The sequence below is a fragment of the Molothrus aeneus genome, unplaced genomic scaffold (assembly GCF_037042795.1).
Source record: "Molothrus aeneus isolate 106 unplaced genomic scaffold, BPBGC_Maene_1.0 scaffold_36, whole genome shotgun sequence".
In the NCBI taxonomy this organism is placed as follows: domain Eukaryota; kingdom Metazoa; phylum Chordata; class Aves; order Passeriformes; family Icteridae; genus Molothrus; species Molothrus aeneus.
Genome location: NW_027099027.1, coordinates 1,454,873 through 1,468,702, shown reverse-complemented (window position 1 = coordinate 1,468,702; position 13,830 = coordinate 1,454,873). Strand labels below are relative to the sequence as shown.

Below are 13,830 nucleotides of genomic sequence, written 5' to 3'. Positions count from 1 at the left end.
CCTGTGTGCGTTCCCCCCTGGCGGATGTGCCGAGAGGAGCCCCAAGGGCTGGCAGTGGCCAGGCAGGGTCCCCAGCAAGGCCCAGTTTGGATGTGCAGCCCCCAGTTTGCCCAGTTTGCCTCTCCTTTGGCCCGGGCCGGGTTCCCCCCGCCCGCAGCGGCTGGGAGCAGCCGAGAGCCCCGCGCTGCCCATGCCGACCTGTCCCGGCTCCATCGCCGCTGCTGCCGCGGGCTGCGAGGGCTGCGGGAACGGGGCACCGAGGGTGTGGCTGCTGCTGGGGGAGGAGGAGGAGGGAGGGAAGGGCAGGGATGGAGGAGGAGGAGGAGGCGGGTAGAGGGGGGAGGAGGAGAAGAAGGAATGGAAGGGGCGGGATGAAAGAGGAGCAGGAGGTGGGGATAAGACAGAGGAGGAGGAGGAGGAGGGGGGATGGAAGAGGAGGAGCGGGAGGAGAAAGAGCAGTGAAAGAGGCGGGTATAGGGGGGAGGAGGAGAGGGAGGTGGAGATAAGACAGAGGAGGAGCGGGAGGAAGAGGAGGGGCAAAGGCGGATCAAGGCTGAGCTGGGGGAGCCACGCGGTCTCGAGCCCTGCCTGAATTCGCAGCCCCCACCTGTGGGATCATCGCCCCCCCTCCCCCCCCCCCCCATGGCGCAGGTGAGCGGGGAGGGGGAGCCCGGCCCGGATATCCCGGGGGGTCCCTGGGTTGGGTTTTTGGGGGGATGTTTGGAGAATGAAGAAGTCCAAGGCTGAGCGGAAAAGGCCCCTCGGGGGGACATCGAGGAGTGGCGGTGGCGGCTGCCGGCAGAGGCAGCCTGGAGGAGCAGAGCCCTGTGTCCCCCAGGAGGCCAGAGAGGGGGGAGCGCCGCCATTGGCGGGAGCCTCAAGAGCCTGGAGAGGGGCAGGGGGGACTCCTTGGAGCCGCTGCAGCCCAGAGCAGAGAATGAGGGGAGAAGGGAGCCCGGGAGCCCAAACAGCCCCGGCATCCCGAAATGGGGAGAGCCAAGAGGGGGGAGCTTTTGGCATTGCTGGCACTGCCAGCAGCCTGGGCAGGGGGGGCACCCAGGAGAACGGGGACCCCCAATCCAAGCGTGACCCCAGCAGCTGGGACAGGGGGGAACCCCTGAACACCAGAGGGGAGGGACCAGGGACGGGGACCCCCTGGGAGGCTTTTCCAGGGCTGAATCTTGGTGTTTGGGAGGTTTTTCTGGAGCCCACATGGCCGGACTAGAGATGTACCTGGGCAGAGAGACCTTCAAACTCAACGTGTGTTGGCATAGATGGAACAGGAAAGTCTTATAAATATTATTGTCTGGCTTTTCATTCCAATCTTGCTTATAGTTACTATATTCTCAAAAGCTTTTGAGAATATAGAAACTATAAGCAAGATTGGAATGAAAGCAAGCTTTTAGATACCTTAGTTACTGAACAAAAGGAAAACAATGGTGTGGCCCGACTGAAGGTAATCCTCTTCTGATGAAACAATTCCCTCTGCTTGCTGACAGGTCCAAGGGTCACAGCAGACCCTACTAGCTCAGCAGAAGGGGTCCAAAGAGGAGTTTTTAGGGTTTAAAATGTAACACAGTATGGTGATGTAATGATTCTTACAGGCTGTATGTAAATGCTAAAGGATTTGTATCTTGTACTGGACTGGTTAGTGAGAAATAGAATATTTAACACAGAAGAAGATTCATTGTATTGTAACAGGAACCTTACTCTCTTACACTCTTCCCCTCTTACTCTCTCACCCTCTCATCCTCTCTCCCCCTCTCTTCTCTCAGGCCTGCTCCAAGCTGTGCCTGGCAGCTCCAAGCAGGGCCCTGCACCCAGGCCCTTTGCAATAAACCGCAAGTTCCATGACCTGGCTGCAGAGATCTCTCGTCTCCGTCCATCCCGACCGTGCTACACCCAACGCTCCTACAAACGCGCTCATCCCTTGTTTTCCCCAAACCAGGATTGCCCATTGCCAACCCTGAGAGGCTGCGAGGAAGAGGAAGATGCTCCGGGACACTGAGGCGGGTAAGGAGGAAGTCAGTGCCCCTTTCCCCTCTGTGCTGCTCCATCTCCCAGCCCAGCACAGCCCCCGGCTGCAGCACAGCCCTGGGGGGATCTCGTTGCCCTTGCCTGTGGCACGGAGGCAAATCCCATGCTGTCCTTGTCCTTCCTCGCCCAGAGCAGGAGCTGAACATGGAGAGCAGGGAGAACAAATGCCCGTGGCAGAACCTGGTGGCAGAGGCCGTTTTGAGCGGCTCCACGGCGCAGGAAGCCAACGGGGAGGAAAAGCCCCGGAGATGCCGCACGAGGAGGGACTGCAAACGCAGATGGCGGGGATGTGAGGGGGAAAGAGCCAGCCTGGGCCAGGAAGGCAGCCGGAGATGGAGCCAGAGCTCGGAGCTGGTGCTCCATGAGCAGCTCCATGATGGGGAGAAGCCCCACACATGCGTGGAGTGTGGGAAGAGCTTCAGGTGGAACTCCCACCTGATCAGGCACCAGAGGATTCACACTGGGGAGAGGCCCTACGAGTGTGGGCAGTGTGGGGAGAGCTTCAGCCGGAGCTCCCACCTGATCCAGCACCAGAGGACCCACACAGGGGAGAGGCCCTATGAGTGTTCCAAGTGTGGGAAGAGGTTTCTGACCAGCTCCCATCTTCTCCTGCACTATCAGAGTCACACAGAGGAGAGGCCCTTCCAATGCCCCGACTGTGGGAAGGGATTCAAGCGCAACTCTGACCTCGTCACCCACCGGCGCATCCACACAGGGGAGAGGCCCTACGAGTGTGATAAATGCAGGAAGAGGTTTCAGACCAGCTCCCATCTCCTCCGGCACTATCGGATTCACACAGAGGAGAGGCCCTTCCAATGCCCAGACTGCGGGAAGGGATTCAAGCACAACTCCACCCTCGTCACCCACCAGCGCATCCACAGTGGGGAGAGGCCCTACGAGTGTCCCCAGTGTGGGAAGAGCTTCTCCTGCAGCTCTAACTTGACCCGACACCAACGGAGGCACCACTAAGGGAAGCCCTGCGAGTGCCCCGAGTGCGGGAAGAGCTTCGTGCGCTGCTGCAGCTCCATCCCCCACTGGAGGAGGCACTTTGGGCACAGCCCTGGTCACTCACATTCCCTGTGATCCATGCTGGGAACACACCTGGCTACTTCTACTTTTAATTTCACGTTAATTTTTTTCTCTTCTCCATGTGTTTCCACTCCAGAAGCCAAGAGGGATGGATCTGTCCCCTCAAAACCACTCAAATCCCAGTGAAAACAGCTCAATCTTACCACTAAATGGCACAAACCCACCTCAAAAGAACTCACTGCCGTACCAAACTCACTTGATTTCTCAGCCACCTAAGTAAGATGGGGCTGGGAGGAGATTGGGAGAAGTGGGATCTCAATTAGAGTGGTGGGATGGGGATTGTGTGCGGCTGGGTATGTGGGATGTATTTGACAGCAAATAAAACTCTCAGACTTACTGGTTTCTTTCTCGTTCATGTTCAGTCCATTGCAGTTCTGTTTGCAGGGTGCCGCCTCCCAGAGTGTCCCCTCACAGTTGCCGCCCTTGGCCTGAGCCCGCCCCTTTCCCCTCACGGTTCCCGCCCTTTCCCTGCCCCCTTTCCCCTCACGGTTCCCGCCCTTTCCCCACCCCCTTTCCCCTCACGGTTCGGCCTTCAGGAATGGGGGAGGATGAGGAGGGAGGGAGGAAGAGGCCGAGCAACTGCAGGAAGCAGCTGGAGAAGGGGAGAGGGAATCCTGCAGTCGCTGCAGCCCCGGGAGCATCGCCCCCCATTTTGCAGGTGCCCGGGCAGGGGGAGCGCGGCCCAAATAGCCCGGGGGGTGCCTGAGTTTGGGGTTTTTTGGGGGGGGGGGGATGTTTGCAGCTGGCAGGGCTCCAAAGCCGAGCCGCAGATGGCCCTCGGGAGGATCCTGGGAGGTGTTTTTGGGGGGTCCCAGGGCTGGCAGTGGCTGCTCCCAGTACGAGCCCAGTTGGTCCCCCCGTGTGCTTCCAGTTTCCTCAGCACTCCCAGTATGATCCTGGTCACTTCCCCTCACTCCCTGCAGAATCCCAGTTGCTTCATATATGTGCCAAGTCATTTCCAGTATGATCTAAATATGAGCCCAGTGTGCTCCCAGTCCCTGCCTGTCTGAACCAGTTGTGCTCCACATGGTTCCAATTGTTTTCTTTCATCCTCACTTTTGTTCCAGTCACTCCCAGTATTTCCCAGTGTAGCCCAGTTCCCTCCAGCATCTTTCCAGTTCCTTCCAGTATGATCCCATTTGCTCCCAAGCACTCCCAGTCAGCCTCAGTGTAGTGGCACTCACTGCCAGAATGATCCCAGTCAGCTCCAGCATGATCCCAGTTCACCCCAGTATAAGCCCAGTTGTTTCCAATCACCCCCAGCATGTACCCAGTCACTCCCAGTTGCTCCTAGCATGATCCCAGTTACTCACAGCTGTTCCCAGTCACCCTCAGCATAATCCCAGTCACTCCCAGTATATCCCATTTGCCCATAACATGGTCGCAATTGCCCCCCCCCCCGCAGGCTCCTGCTCCATCCCAGTATGATCCCAGTCCCCATCAGTGTGATCACCATCTGCCATGGCATGGCAGTATGATCCCAGGATGATGATCACTACAAATTCAGTACAATCCCCATCACTCCCAGTATGATCCCAGATTTGGGGTTTTTTTCCCAGAATTTCAGGATTTTTCCCAAAATTCCAGGATTTCTCCCCAGATTTCTCTCTGACCATGTGTGGGCAATGGATGTGTAGAGACTTCTCAAGGCCTGACAGAAGGCCCACACTGTATGCATCCATGTGCAAACTTTGAGACAAGAAATGCTGACTTAGAAATGCCATGGAATAGGACAGATATTGATGAGAGAGAAATGGATAAAAGTTTTAAAAGATGGCCTTGCAAGTAAGACTAGATACTTTGGAGAAATGGAACTATGAAAGATGCAGTGTAGTGGGACCCACGAGGGTAGTTTCAGATGATTGGCTGTAAGGCATCTACAGCATGGCGTGGCAAAAGCTGATGGGCCAAGAGACGCCTAAAGTGTATTGTAATTAGGAAACAGTTGGCTTCTGATTGTGATGGCGTGAATTATAACATCTGTATTGTCTCAGCCTTCTCATGAGACTGAAAATGGAATAAAAGTTTTTAAAATGCCTCTCAGTTGCCCTATCTCTGGGTCAGGAAAAGAGCATTGTCCAGCACAAGAGATCCAGAGATCCATGATTGCCTGGAAACTATTGAGGCCACCTACTGCAGCCGTTGGATTTGAAGGACACCCCCTCGATAATGCCAAGACCTGGCTCACCGATGGGAGCAGTTAATGTCATCAGTGGAAAAAGACATGCTTGGCATGCTGTCACCACTTGCAGAGAGGTAATAGAGTCTGGACCACTATCAACAAACACCTCTGCCCAAAAGGCTGAACTAAGTGCTTTAGAACGGGCAAAATGAAGAGAAATCAACATTTATACCGACTTGAGGTACGCATTTGGGGTTGTGCATGCCCACTGAGTGATTTGGAAAGAAAGAGGACTGTTGAATTCATAAGGGGAAAGTATTAAACATGCAAAGAGACAATAAGACTGTTGGAAGCAGTTCAGCTGCCATCATGCATATCAAGGCCCACTAGAAAGTGAGCTCTGAATTGGAAGAAGGGAATGAGCTGGTGGAAAGAGAGTTGAAAGAAGCAGCTAAAGGTGAGATACTGTCACGATCCACTCATACAGATGGAGGTTGTGATGGTTCGTTAGCTGATCTCAGAGTGCAAAAGCAACACAGAAGGGGATTGCAGTATCAATCAAACAAATGCACCTATTTTTGAATGACCACAGCAAATGTCTTAAAGGAATTAGGAAAAAGGAAAAGAATAGAGAAAGAGAGAGGGGGAGACAGAGTGGGTGTAGCTACCAAACGTAGAGATGAAGGCCTCGTGGTCCAGTCGCTGGAGTTCGCCCAGTCATATTGGGAAGATCTGAAAAGCCCTGGTTAACTCAGAGGCCTATCATAGCCCTTTGCATGAGGGGGGAGCAGGTAGCAGAGAATAAGTCTGTTGAAATTGCTGAGGGGGAACAGATACAATGAAGAATAAGGGTATTGAAGCCATCAAGGGGGGAACAGGTGCAGATTGTCCATGTTCTCAGCAGTGAGCGGGACCCATTGCTTTTCTTGGTCCAGCGAACACACCTGAGGCAATACTTGGCTCACTCCAGTCAGGCCAGCACCCCCTGTATCAGAATTACGGGGTCTCAGTCTCAGTCCTTGGGAGGGGGCTTCAGTCTCTGTTTGTCATAGTGGTAGTGAAGCAGATGAAGGACTTTCCATGGCGGGGGGGACCACCAAAGTCGCCCCAGCAAGTTCATCTGGCCAAGAGGTGGGAAGATTCCTGGGCTATTGTCACGAAGCAGGTGCAAGCATATGGAGCACATCGCCCCTTGGCAGGCCCTGCCAGAAGCAAGGTACCATAGCAGCAAATACATCTGCAAACAATCACTTGGCAGGCCAGAACTCTGCTCAGGGGCCTCAGGATTTTGGTGTGCATCCACCTCAGGCAGGCCAGAATTCCAATCAGGGTCCTCAGGGTCCTGATACCTGTCCTTGGGATGGTCATGAGGCAAATGAGGGGAACTCCAGACCATCTCTCACACCAGTCCATAAGATCCCAGTCCATATTTGATCCCAGTCTCTGTGGTCCTAAAAAAACTAACATACAATCTAACACACCTTAGTAAAACAATTCATATTACAAATATACTAAACACAAAACCAAAGACCACGATAATTTCTCATACATTTTAACCAAACAATTAAACTTTAATAACATCCTTAAGTACTCTAAACCAATTAAAATTATTTTAAAAAAATTTAATTGCGGGTAGGTGGTTTTATTTGGATATTAGTTTTGGGTTGTTTGGGTTAGATGATTTAAAAAATGGGATTTTTATAGGAATTGAATCAGCTGAGAAGGTGGCACTCTGCAAACAGAACTGACAGAAAATAAACAGGACAGAAATCAGTAACTCTGAAAGTTTTATTTGCTATCAAATACATCCCACCCTGCCAGCCCCACACAATCCCCATCCCACCGCTCCAAATTGGGATCCCATTTCTACCAATTGCCTTCCAACCCCACCCCACCCTGGCAGCTGTGGAATCCATAAGCACACATACTTTTGCTTAAAGCAATGCTTGCTTATTTCAAGTCCAATCCCTGACTGTAAGCCTTAAAACACAAAGCACAGAGCTCCATTATTAAGCTTAGAACTTTCCTAATGTCTCTCTAGATATACTTTCCTGCAGGTTAGTGAGTTATTCTAGACAAGTGTTAGTACACAGACCATTGTTCTATTTGTCCTTACTTTTCTACTTCTTACATAATTTTTCTGCTGACCAATCTCATGGCTACTGCTTAGCTCTTATCACAGTTCTGCAGTCCCTGAGGCCTGCCTTTTGCAGCTTTCCCAAATCCTCTGATTTTATGGATTCCCACAATACCCCCTCTCAATTTACTTAAAAAGAAACTGTTGTAATTGGGTTGTTTATTAACTACTTTGTGTTTCGTAGTTTTACTATAATGTATTTGCTTATTTCTTATTTAAAGTTGTTTTTTGCTTGCATTAAGCATTGCTGTATTACAACACAGCAATTTTAATGCTGTGGAAGTTTAGTTAGTTTAAAGGGCATAAGTTATGTTTGATAACAATTTGAAGTTATTTTTTTAAAAAATTTGTCAATTTTAAGGCTTTAATTTAAATCTTTCTTCCATGTTTATACTTTCGTCTACTATTTTTGTGGTATTTTGAGAATTTTTTGTGAATTTATTTTTTACTTCTCTTTTTTGTATGATAAAAACTTTTTTGATCGTTTTGTTTATTATTTGTTGTACACACGGAAGTATGTAAGGTATTACTACTAATGTAACTACTAAAACACTTAACATATATACACTTATCTTACAAAGTTTCTTTAGCTAAGGTGTAAAGCTCTGTTTTTGGAACAAATTATTTAATTAGGATTCACTATTTTTTTAAATTTGAGTTGTCAAAATTTTCAGCTTTTGTAAGCTTTTGCAGATGGATTCAGAATGATCAGATAGGTTTATACAACAATCTTTCAAAATTTTCACAATTATGTTTATGTGCTAGTAAAAGAAAATCCATTGCTGTTCTATTCTGAGGGGTAGCATGTTTAACACTATTAACATTTGTTAACATATCACTGATTGCTGTGGATGTGGCATTAGTTTGTTTACTTAGCTAACATCTAACTTGATTTAATTGTTTCAATGTCATTGCTGAAGCCACTTGGGGTAAAAACAAACTTGCTGAAATTTTTTTGGTAGCAATTTAAGGCATGAAATTACTCTTTCAGTTTTCATCATAATGATGAACAGATTTTGTTGTTTTATGTTTCTTTTTAATGACTGCTTTAGCAGTAGGTGTTATTACAGTGAGCATTCCAATGCTACATGGGTTACTTTTAAGGCGTGATGGAATGCTTTGCTAAGCTCTATCTTTACCAATGAACTAATATTCTTTTGGCAATTGTTGTGGATATTAGTTAGTTTTGGAAAGTACATTTCATCTGTTTGAATAATTACACCAAACACTTAAATTTCTGCATGCAAAATGATGGGGAATAACATTGTACTTCAGAGGATTACTTTTTTGCTAATCATTAGCTGTAAACATAAGGCAAAAATCTATTGTTAAAGAATTAAGGATTTTTAATTTGGGGGGTTTAGATACTGCTTTGGGAAGTTTTTTGGCTTAAATGTTTTAATTTAATACGGGATTGCTCTCATTGTTAATTTTACTAGGCTTACTATTAGATTGCTTTTTGATCAAAGGCAAATTTTTTACTGGCACGCTGACTAGACAGGTTGAGAAAGCCTTTTTTGGTTTTGAATTAGACAAACATTTGGTATTTGAGTCAGCTGCCTTGGCTAAGGTCACATAAACATTTGGTTTTGGTTGTTTCACAGGCAAATTTGCACTATAAGAAGCAATTAAAACTAATTAACACCAGCATATCATTTGATTTTGCCTTATCTTTTTCATGAGCTAATTTTTGGCAAAAAATCTTCTCATATATATTAATTTAAAAACTTTGCTTTTGAATTTAAAATAAAATTTTATCTTTGAAAGTCTAATAGAGGGGATTTATAACTTAACAAAACAAAAACTAGGCTTTTACCAAAAACCAGTTCTATGAAACTAACAATTGACACACTTATAAATAACATAAAATTAGAGTTTGTAGGTTTTACTGATGAATAAGGAATGTCAGGTGTGACTCGTGATTTTTTTGTTTCGCTTATGTCTGTGTATTTGCTTTTATGGTTTTGGACTCATTGACACGTTCTGGGGTGCGGTACAGTTTGGCGTTTTGGCTGGGATTCACTTAATTTTTGCACTTGTAGAGACAGAAGCATACTTTTTAAATGATTAATTGGAAAGGACTTTCAATTTGTCCAGTCTCAGGGTTTCTAATTAAAACAGGGGGATTTTCTTTCAGTTTTGCTTGTGTGTTATTTGAAAAATGCTTAAAAATTGGTGGATCGGGTTTTGCAACAGAGTTGTTTAAAAAATTAAAAACATACAAAGCTTTGTTCAACCTTATTTGTGGTGTGACTTCTACTTCTCTCTTCTGTTGATCAAGAATGTGTTTTAATATTTGATGTGTCTTTTTAATAATTTTTTGACTTGTGGGAGAGTGAGGAATACTAAGGATGCGACGGACACTTCATGTTTTTAAAAATTTGGTTAATTTTTGAGCTATATATGCAGGACTATTATCGCTTTTACTTCTTGGGGCACACCCAATGAAGCAAAAGCTTGCAAAAAATGGTGACAGGCATGATTGTTTGTTTCATCTGTGTGAAGAGAAGCAAAAACTGCACCAGAGAACGTGTCCACTGAAACATGAATATTTTTAAATTTACCAAAGGAAGGGTATTTAATGATATCCGTTTGCCATAACTGCAGGCTTTGCAAACCTCGTGGGTTGACTGCTCCTGTAGAAGCAGCAGGCTGCACAAGCTGACAGTCAGGGCAAGTACTCATGACAGCCTTAGCTTGACTTTTGGAAATTTGAAACATTCGCAGAGGTGCTTGCGGGTTTTGGTGAAAAAAGGCATGGGTCAGTTTTGCTTGTTCAAAAACGTTTGGCAAAGTGTTTGAAATAACCATTGTCAGTTTGTCCGCTCTCGCGTTTCCTCCCACTAAAAATCCAGGAAGCGAAGAATGAGCCCTGATGTGAGAAACAAAATGTGGATTAGTTCTATATTGCAAAGTTGTATAAAGGCATGAGAGCCAACGGTATAAAGTGTCATGACTAACATCCTTTAAAATTGACCCTTCTAATCTTTTAACTACAATAGCAACATAAGCAGAATCTGTGATTAAATTAAGAGGCTGTGGAAAGAGCTGAAAAGCCCGAACCACAGCAGCAAGCTCAACAACCTGAGCAGACCATTCTACTATTTGAATGTCTGACTCCCAAGCATTAGTTTTTTGGTTCAACCAAGTTACGACTGATTTGTGACTTTTGCCAGAGCCATCAGTGAAGAGAATTATTGCATTTAAGGGTTCTTCACTTAACTTAGGTTTCTCCCTAAAACTCAATTTGGCTTGCAATAATTTGTGAGCTGGGTAATGAACAGAACAAACACCTGGGAAGTCCAACAATGCATACTGCAAATCATCAGAATTTTGCATTGGCCAATTAAGATAATCTTTTTTCAATGGTAAATAGATAACTGCAAATTCTTGACCTGCTAAAGTTAGCAATCTGGTTCTGGCCTTAATTACAATTTGGGCTATCATCTCTAAAACTGTGAAAATAGTCTTTGGAAACATGTAGGTCCCACTGGAAAATGAGACCACAAAGTTGCATTTTTTTCTCCTAAAATTGCAAAAAAGAAAGGCTTTTCTGGAATACAGCAATGAGCTTGTCGTCTTTGGAGAGCTTCCATGACCTTGTCAAGGGCTGCACAAGGTTCAGGTGTTAAGGTTCTTGGAGAAGTGATGTCGCAGCTTCCTCTCAGTAAATTGAAAAGTGGACCCAGTTCGTCGTTGGTGATTCCCAAAACAGGTCTGACCCAATTGATTTCTCCCAAAAGTTGTTGTAAGTCTTGCAGATTGTTGACACTGGTCTGGAGCTGTATCTTCTGTGGCGTTATTGTTTTCTCAGTCATCTTCCATCCCAGATACTTCCAGGGTGGAACTTCTTGGATTTTTGTTGCAGAAATTTCAAGCCCAGCATTTTGGATTTCAGCGACAACACCAGCACAGGTTTGCTCCATCTCTGCCTGCGCTGGAGCTGCGATGAGCAAATCATCCATATAGTTCAGAATCATGGATCTTGGAAACTTCCGTCAAACTGGAGACAAAGCTTGGGCAACAAAATGCTGACAAATTACAGGCGAATTTTTCATTCCTTGAGGCAGTGATTTCCAGTGATATCTCTGCATGGGTTCTCTTCGACTGATGACAGGAACGGAAAAGGCAAATCTTGGAGCATCATCAGGATGAAGTGGAATGTGGAAAAAACAATCCTTTAAATCAATGACAACAAGAGGCCAGTGTTTTGGGATCATTGATAAAGAAGGGAGTCCAGGTTGAAGAGGTCCCATGTCTTCAATCACTTCATTGATCTTCCTCAGGTCATGAAGCAACCTCCAGGAGTCCGATGTCTTCTTGTGGATGACGAATACTGGTGAATTCCAAGGACTATTTGTGGGGGTGATGTGACCTTGCTGTAATTGTTCCTTTACCAATTTTTTAAGGATATTTAGTTTTTTCTCTGTTAAAGGCCATTGATCAATCCATACAGGATGATCAGTTTTCCAGGTCAGCTTTAAAGTGGCCGGTTTTGACGTGGTTTCCGTCACAGTCCCACCTCCAGTTTTGCTCCCCATTGGGACAGGACGTCTCTCCCCCAGCCGGTGAGAGGCTCCTGAACAACAAAAGGATGCACTGTTGCTGTCTTTCCTTCAGGACCTGTAATGTTAATCATGGATGCACTTTGCAAACACACAGTAGCACCTCCAATCCCTGTGAGGGAACCTGAAGGAGCCACCAAATCCCAGTCATTGGGCCAGAACATATGGGAAATTACAGTGACATCTGCACCAGGATCTGGCATGCCTGTAACATAAATTGTTTTACCACAGTGAGTCAGGCTACAAGTCAGTTGTGGTCGGTCACAGTCCAAACATTGCACCCAAAAGACCTCTGGACCTGAGGTACCAGATGACACAGACACAATTGAATTCTTTGGAAAGTTGTTTTGCTTGGGTGTACTCATGGGTAACAGAAATGCAATAGCAATAGGTGTTTTTGGTGGAATTATCATAGGAACGTCAAGTGCAAGAGCTAAAATCACTAGCTCTTCATTACAATTTACTGAAACAACAGAAGGAACGATTGAGAGTCCAAGAATTTTGTTGTTGGCTTTGCCTAGAATCAAAAAATCTTGTCTTTGTTGAAAAAGATTGACAATTCCAGTAGGAATGTTCACACAACACAAATTATTTAATAGATGAATCAGTTTTGAGGAGGCCAGTTCGAACCTTGCCCTTGAGGGTATTGAGCTGGAACCATTTGAGGATTGGTTGACTGAGGGATAAATGACTGAGGTACCAACACCACCTGACTGGTACCTGGTTGCCAGGGGCTACCACTGCTTGTGTCTGAGCGCGGTGGTTCGCGCTGTTTTTTAAATTTAACGACAAGGGTCTGCCATCGATGCCAAACGAGAGTGACAGTACTTAGCAAGATGCTTCCCTTTTCGACATCGAGGGCAAATAGAAAGTTGTTTTGGTTGGATTGTTTTCACACGACAATCCTTTTTAATGTGACCTGGTTTACCACAAGCAAAGCAACAAGTCTTTTCATCAGAGTCCAACTGCACAGTGCTAACAGAGTTTTCCCAAATTTTTTCTTGTTTTTCTAGGAGCTTTTCAAATTTATCCATTCATTGTGTCAGATGGTCTTCCAATGTTTTTCCTAAAGCATTGACCTGTATATTAGCAAGATGTTGTGGAGCAGTGAGCCTACTGCAAGCTGTTAGCATCTGTGTAACAGTTGGAGGCTGATCAGGAAAAGTTAAAATAATTTTTCTACATGCCTCATTAGCATTTACAAAAGCAAGGTTTTGAACAATATAGTAGCGAGCTTGTTCATCTGGACATTGTTTTTCGACTGCTTGGGTTAATCTATCTAAAAAAGAACCATAGGATTCTGTTTCACCTTGCCTAAAAGTAGTAAAAGCATTCACATGTGTACCAGCTGGCTCAACTGAAAACAAAGCTTTTCTAGCAGCATCTTTAATATCTGTTAATACAGGCCGAGGCAATTCTGCTGCTTGATTTTCCAGTCTATGGTAAGGTGGATCACCTGCTAATTGGGTAACATCTAGATCCTCATAAGCAGTATTTGCATATCTTTCAATCAATTTATTAAGGAGTTTTTTCCATTGTAATTCCCATAAAAGATATTGTGAATTGGTTAAAATCAGGGAAGCCACATTTCGACAGTCAGCAGGGACTAAGTCATAACAATTATAAATACTTTTCAACACATTATTAAAATAAGGAGAACCCACTTTCTTTCAAAGCCTGACGCAGTTCTTTTATATCATGGTGAGAAAGACTTTCATATCATGGATTTGCATCATTACGACCATATCTTACAGGTAATGCAAGGAGTTTTATCTTTGAATCCAAATCTTTTTCTAAATTTTGATTAATATTAGACCAATTAGGTAATCTCAAGGGAGGTTCAACCTCTGATTTAGATTGCTTTTTAATTTTTCCTCTCG

The 13,830-nt window shown here is 45.6% G+C and overlaps 1 protein-coding gene and 1 pseudogene across 1 annotated transcript in view; one reads left to right on the top strand and one right to left on the bottom strand.

Moving 5' to 3' along the window:
* LOC136570728 (uncharacterized) overlaps positions 1-13,830 on the top strand; it is a 2,607,743-nt pseudogene that overhangs the window by 1,160,807 nt on the left and 1,433,106 nt on the right.
* LOC136570729 (uncharacterized) overlaps positions 1-13,830 on the bottom strand; it is a 2,347,277-nt gene that overhangs the window by 1,012,586 nt on the left and 1,320,861 nt on the right.